Source organism: Nicotiana tabacum, chromosome 22, assembly GCF_000715075.1.
Source record: "Nicotiana tabacum cultivar K326 chromosome 22, ASM71507v2, whole genome shotgun sequence".
In the NCBI taxonomy this organism is placed as follows: Eukaryota; Viridiplantae; Streptophyta; class Magnoliopsida; order Solanales; family Solanaceae; genus Nicotiana; species Nicotiana tabacum.
Genome location: NC_134101.1, coordinates 85,148,756 through 85,156,868, shown reverse-complemented (window position 1 = coordinate 85,156,868; position 8,113 = coordinate 85,148,756).

The window sequence follows — 8,113 nt, the reverse complement described above, 5'->3', positions numbered from 1 at the left end:
CGACTGGCCGGGTCGTCACACCACAGGTCCCGATAAATACGTCAAGAGCCCTCCAAGTAGGCTATCAGCTCAGCTGATGATGTTGGTGCGCTCCATTTGCTTCGAAGTTGCTTGTTTGGTTAGTATGATTTAGATGTGTATTATTTGGTATGACATGACTCTGTCCCGACCTTTGTTAAAATTATGTATTCTCAGAGGCTTGTAGACAGGTGTCATGTACGTAAAAGATTATATGGCCTTGTCAGCCTATGTTCAGTGTACGAGTGGTTATTTTGGCCTTATAGGCCCATATGTCTTATGTATAAGTTGGTATCACAAGTTGTATTCTACTTATCTCATGGCAGCCTTCCCGCTTAGTTATCTATGATAGTATTACATGAAAAGATATGTTCTGTTGGTACTCGATTGAGTAAGGTACCGGTTGCCCATTGCGGCTTATCGGTTTGGGTCGTGACAACCTCAATTGGCGGAACCTACCTAGCCACAATGGCAACTGGCTCCTCCTCATAACCCAAGCTCTCATCTAGCTGAACTGTGCTATAATCTAACACATGTGACCTGTCGATATGGTACTTCCGGAGCATAGACACGTGGAAAACTAGATGAACTCCTGATAGACTGGGAGGCAAAGCAAGCTTGTAAGAAACCTCTCCAATTCGCTCCAACACCTCAAATGGGTTAATGAATCTCGAACTCAGCTTGCCCTTCTTTCTAAACCTCATAGTAACCTTTATCGGCGAGACTTTCAGGAGAACCTTCTCGCTTACCATAAATGATAAATCACGTGCTTTCTGATCTGCATAGCTCTTCTATCTGGGTTGAGCTGTGCAAAATCGCTCGTGTATCAAATTTACCTTATCCAAGAAATCCTTTATCAAATCAGTACCATATAACCTAGCCTCGCTGGACTCAAATAAACCGATGGGGAAATGACATCGCTGGCCATAAAAGGCCTCAAATGGAGCCATCTTGATGCTTTGCGAACGCGAACTAGTCTTCGCAAATGCGAAGCATAAGATAACCCAACCCCCAATCCTTCATCGCGAATGTAAGACAGCTTCCGCGTCCGCTAAGAAGGAAACCAGAACTCGCAAATTCTGCATTTTTTGACTTAACTCCGGGTGGTCTGAAACACACTCGAGCCACCCGAGACTCCATCCAAATGTACCAATAAGTTCATAAACATGATACAGACATATTTGAAGCCTCGGAACACGTAAAGCAATATCGAAACCTAGAACCGCACCTTAAAATAAAATTCATCAACTTATGAACTTCAAACTTCTTCAACTAGCTCCGAACGCGACAAATCATACTTAGATAACTTAGAATGACGCCAAATTTTACGCACAAGTCACAAGCACAATAGAATCTATTCCCAAGATCGAAATCTCAAATGAACATCGATAACACCAAAATCTACTTCAAAGCAAATTTAAGAAACTATAAAACCTTCAAGACGCCAACTTTCAACATCAAGCACCGAAATGCTCCCGGATCACCCGAAACTCGATCTGTACACACATCCAAGTCCAAAATCATCATACGAGCCTATTGGAACCATCAAATCCTGGTTCGGAGGTCATTTAATCAAAATGTTGACTCAAATCAAACTTGGCCACCTTAGGCCACTATTAAGGAACTAAGTGTTCTGAATTCAACACGATCCCTTTCAAAACCAAACCAACCATCCCTGCAAGTCATAAAACAGTAAAACCACACACGGAAAGTCTTAAATAGGAGAATATGGATCTAGAAAGCAAAATGACCGGTCGGGTCGTTACAACACACAACTAAAATCATAATAAACAAATAGTTATAAAGGAAAAATACTAAGGAAAAAACATTCGAGCGATAGTGTACAAATGTATATACTAATTAAATTTCTCATGTACGAAAGTTTAGTTAATAAATAGAACTCATAATTTCATAATGAAAAATACAAAATATAAAGATACTATTAGGATATTATAAATAAGATAAGGATACACATATTATATATATATATATATAACACAAATTAATAATTATTAAAAATATTGATAGGCTTTTATAAATATTATAAAAGGCCTATCTATTTATACTTTTGATGAATTCAAAATTATAATTTAGTAAAAAATATTGAAAAAACTAATCAAATATTATAGTAGAAAAGAATGTAGTAGAGAGGAGGGTAAAGATAATTTTATGATATTTGTATTTTGAATTAATTACAAAAATAAAAGATAAATAAATAATACTCAAAAAATATTGATAAATTTATACCATTGAAGAATTTTAAACAGTATAACATAATTTTAAAAAAATAAAAATATATTCTAGGTAAGATGATATATATCTATGTTATATTAAAAGAGAAGTAGTATCAAAATATTAAGCCAATTGACAAGTTAATAAAAAGTCATATTAATGAATGTATAGTACTAAGTATTTTCTAATTTAATAAAGAATAAATAAGGAACAAACAATTTATATGATTACTATATGATGTATATCTTTTGATTTTGTTATATTTCTGTACATTATATTAAATAATAAAATAACAACTATGATTTATTAAAATAATATGATTATATTATATCATAATTTTATAAGATTAGTATTTTGTCAAATTATCTGCGCATTACGCTGGTTCTAACACTAATCTAATAAAAAAGAAAAAGACACTACTTTATCAAGCTACATTCAGCCGTTTGGACATGCATAGTGTTTAATTTCAAATATTTAAAATAATTTCATGTTTGGTTCACAATTTGGTCCATTATTCAAACTCCAACTTGAAATATAGAATTTGAAATTTAAAAGTTAAAGCGGTACGGAGCCCTTGTAATAGAAAAAATATTAGTAGGAAGTGTTTCCCCTTTAATGAAGTTAGGCAACATGAATCAGAATATTTCGGAGCCTTAATTACATCAAGTGAAAAACAAAAAATAATAGTTTACTCAAAACTTCAACTTTTCCCCCGCAACATTCGTGTTTAAATACAACTCTTACAAATACTCATTTTCGACTTCAGCTTTAAACAACTTTTTTCAATATCAATTAAATGATGTCTGTTTACCCCTAAAATATGATTAATAATTAAATTTGTATTGAGATCTTAAAGATACGTGATTTAGTCCAATACTAATTAATAATCAAGAAGTCAAGTGTATAGATTAAGGAAGTAAGTAGAATCAAACCTGTGTGTAAGCAAGTCTCGACCTCGAGCTAAGGTGGCCTCGAGGTAGGCCAGTAGGAACAATAAAGTAAGAACAATAAAGTTAAAGGACAATTCTGATGAGTAATGAGCAAAAAATAAGAATGTATATTGGTTTGCCAATGATTGATGATTTTACAAATGAATGGGCTCCCTTTTATATAATAGGGGAGTCCTTTTGTCACGACCCAAAACCAACCCTGTCGTGATGGCTCCTATCGTGGTACTAGGCAAGCTGACATATTACCAAAACAAATCGATATTTTTATTTTAAAGATAGTTCCAAAACTATGTAATATAAAATCTTCATAATAGAGTTCAAATCAAAACAAAAGTACGGAAAAGAAAGCCGGCATCGGGGTGTCACTAGTCACGAGCATCTACTACAATTTGTCCAAAAATACTGAGTCTAATACAGTCTGGAAATGTAACTACAAACTACTATAGGAAGATAGGAGGGAGAAGAGCAAGGCTGCGATCGCCAACAGCTACCTTGCTAACCTCGAGGAGATCTAGAGCTGGTATAGTCAACAGCCGCTACCGGGTCCTGATACGCCTAGATCTGCACACAGGTTGCAGGCAGTAATGTGAGTACGCCAACTCAGTAAGTAACCAAAGTAAATAAAGGCTGAGAAGCAGTGACGAGCAATAAAATATATAAAGTTCATATCATGAAATCTCAGTAAAAATACAGTAGGCTTTTAAAAGCAGAGTTTGAATCAAATCAGTTCATTTATAACTCAGTTTCAGTAAAAATCATTTGAAGATATTTTTCAATAGTTCTCAAACAGAGGCTCGGTGCAACAGTGAGCAAAATGATGATAACATAACCAGCACCTCGGGCAAAACATCACTCGTATATAGCCCCTCGGGCATACCTCACCATCACTCAAAATCAGGGTACCCGCGCTCACTAGGGGTGTGCAGACTCTGGAGGGGTTCCTTCGGCCCAAGCGCTATAACAAGATACCTCGTGGCATAATTCAATCAGGGCCTCGGCCTCACTCAATCATGAATCAGTAACATCATGTTGCGGCGTGCAGCCCAATCCCATAAATATCCTCACAAATCCGACCATCAACCTAACTTAGTCATAAACCTCTCAAGACACTCGGGCTATCAGTAAAAACAGGGTACTCAACCCAAAACAACATTTTTATATGCATCAAAACAGGGTAATAAAGATTGAGTTATGAAATCAATAAGTATAACATGACTGAGTATAGATGTTCAACCAAAAACAATGAGAGGATAATAAGAAAAAGTCCCTTAAGGGTCCAAATAGTTCTGACACAAGACCCAAATATGGCATTCAACCCAATTTATAGAAATTCTTTCTAAAACACATAAGCATCATATAGTTTCAACCAAATACGCAACTTATAGTTGCTATGGACGAACCAAGTCACAATTCCCAATGGTGCACGCCCACACGCCCGTCACCTAGCATGCGCGTCACCTCAAAATCGTAAAACGATACGAAATCTGGGGTTTCATACCCTCAAGACTAGATTTACAATTGTTACTTACCTCAAACCAGTCAAATCGCTACTTCGTGATGCTCTTGCCCCTCAACTCGGCCTCCAAATGCTCTGAATCTATTTACAATCAGTACAATACCATCAATATATGCTAATGGAATGAATTCCACACGAAAAACTATCAATTAAGACCAAAATACCAAAATCCACTCAAACCTGGCCCATGTTTCGGTATCAGACAAAAATCACAAAACTAGAAAGCACATTCACTCACAAGTCTGCCCATGCATAATTCATCAAAATCCAACATCAAATGGCCATTCAAATCCCCAAAATTATCTCTCCAATTCTCTTCCATTTTTCCCCTAATTTACACCCCAATTCCCAATTTAGATGATGAAAATCAAGATATAATCATGGAATTTAACCAAAATGATGCAAAGAATATCCCAATCACCTCTCTGAAATTCCCTTCAAAAATCGCCAATTTTTGTGGTCTCTATCCCAATTATGAAAATGGGTTCAAACCTTAGATTTTGATATTTAACTAGGGGTGTTCAAAACCGACCCAAAACCCAAAACCGAACCGAAACCGAAGCTTAATGGATTATTGGTATCGGAATAAAGGTTTAACGGACGGGGAACAGATTGAAATTTTATTATTAACGACTTATCGGTTTGGGGGAGGATTATTTAATTTTCTTAACGGATAATCCGTTAACCTGACTAATACATTTAAAAGCCGATAACCGATAAGTCAAACCGTTAAGAGTAAATAACTGCCCAATCCACCCGATAAGTAGCCCTATATTTAACACTGCTGCCCAGATTTTACTTTTCGCGAATGCGGTAGTGCCCTTCCGTTCGTGAAGCACAAACTGCCTCTAACCTGGAAATCCTCCTTCACGAACGCGAGGAACCACTCGCGAACAAGAAGCCTATGCTGGTTGACCCTACGCGAACGCATAACAACCCTCGCCAACGCGTAGGCTTATCTACCTGAAGCTCCCAAATACCGTAGACTCTACGCGAACGCGTAGCCTTAAAATCCTACACATTTGTGAACGCGGGAAGTACTTTGCGAATGCGAAGAACAACTCAACTGCCCTTCTCAAATGCCTTTCGTGAATGCAATGAAGGAATTCTCTGTAACATGACACCAGAAAATCTACCAACTTTTAAAGCTAAGAATTGATCCGTTAACCACCCGAAACTCACCCGAGGCCCTTAGGACCTCAACTAAACATACCAACACATCCCATAACATTATTCAAACTTAGTCGAACCTTCGAATCACTCAAAACAACATCAAAACACCAAATTACAACTCGGATTCAAGCCTAAAAACATCTAAATTTCCAAATTTCACAAACAACGTCGAAACCTATCAAATCACGTCTGAATGACCCCAAATTTTGTGCACACGTCAAAAATAATTCTACAAACCTACTCCAACTTCCGAAGTTCCATTCTGACCTGATAGATAAATTTCCATTGACGACCAACATCACCAAAATTCCAACTTTCGCCAATTCAAGCCTAATGCTACCACGGACCTCCAAGTCACATTCTAGACCTGCTCCCAAGTCCAAAATCACCTAATGGAACTAACGGAACCATCAAAATTTAAATCCAAGGTCGAATACAAAAAGTCAAAACTGGGTCAAACCTTTCAAATTTACAGCTTCTAGTTAAGACCATTCTCCCAAATCAATTTCGGATAACCTGAAAACCAAAACCAACGATTCACATAAGTCATAATACATCATATGGAGCTACTCATACCCTCAAACAACCGAGCAAAGTGCAATTGCTCAAAATGACTGATCTGGTCGTTACATCTTCCACCACTTAAACATATGTTCGTCCTCGAACGTGCCTAGAGTTGTTCCAAAAGCCAGCAAATCATTGTATAATCTCACTATGCACATACCCAACGGTAATCCCATGTCACCATATCCCATATAGGTCTGATAACACAACATGACTGAAATTTCTTAATCCAACCTAGCCCATGAGGCTTAGAATCTAATTTCCACATTTGAAATTTTCTATAAGATCATAATCTCGCATCCACACATTGTATAAGTCTGAACAAGTTGTATCCAGTCATAGCCATGACCCAACATGAAATCACATGATATACCACATAACTCAAACACTCACAGCGATGATTCCCAAATCACAGCAGCTGCCCAACACAACCAAACGCTAGTAATAACCTCTTATCAAACAAAGCCTCATTCTAACACCTTCATATACTGCCAATGATGAAAGAAACACGCAACAACTCATGACCATTCATCAGATCAACCAGTCGTGGAACTCCCTCTCCTTCGACAAGAACTATAGCAAATATCTAAGCCGATCAATGACATTACCCCTTTAAATGTACCACAATCAAATTCGATAGAATTCATTCTAGCTCTAACAACCTCATCTTATCAAATACAAGTCGCTCTACTGACATACCACACCCATACTACTCAGAGCCATAAACCTGTGCAATCCGTGCACCCAATAGCAACATCCCAAATATACTCAAATCATAGAAATATGATTCAAACCAGAGGACTGTCCCGCCAACTTAACAAGTACCATCACAATACCATGCTAAGAGCCTAGCACACATCTTAGAAACAAAACACACGAATCAGACACCAAGGATCATACCTCTACATAACTTCGCTACAACGTGTGACCCCATCCAAACGCGGGTCTACATTATAAACCTCGAGCCACCCTGCTCAAAATCCATAACCATTCGAAATTCGACATCAAAAACCCAAAGTGAATCACCATATCCACAGAGAGGCAAATGACATAACACCACACAAAACCCGAAAGAACATAACCAATACGCCATCCACCAAGAAATACCCAATACTCTTTCTGCTCAAACTCTGCTATAAGACCCCAATAGAACCGCACCATATGTGCATATAACCAACTAATCATAACTCCTCGTAACACAAAAGGGTACCTCATAGATCACTCCAGAACATGAATAAGCTCAATAACAATCGAATGACACATCCCTCAACAATAGCAATTCAGAGTCAACAAATCCGACCCAGTGCAGAACACACATCCATATTGGGCCTACCAGTGAACCCTAAATCAACTCTGGTCACCCACAACAGTTAAATACCTTCCGAAAGTTTATTGTGACTGAATCACGACACATACTAACCTCTGACTAACCTTGGCAACATTTTTACAGTCCACAACTATGAAACAATCTACTCACGAGAACTCTTAATCTCCCAATCCATAGAACATATGAATCACCATCTCTAATCTCGACTCCACCCCCCTGAATTTCCATACTTCACCAATTATACGATCATCCCACGAGGAATACTTCTAAAATTCTTCTGTGCCACAAGGCAAAATTTGAACTCCAACAATCAATCAAATAAGAGAGTGTCGC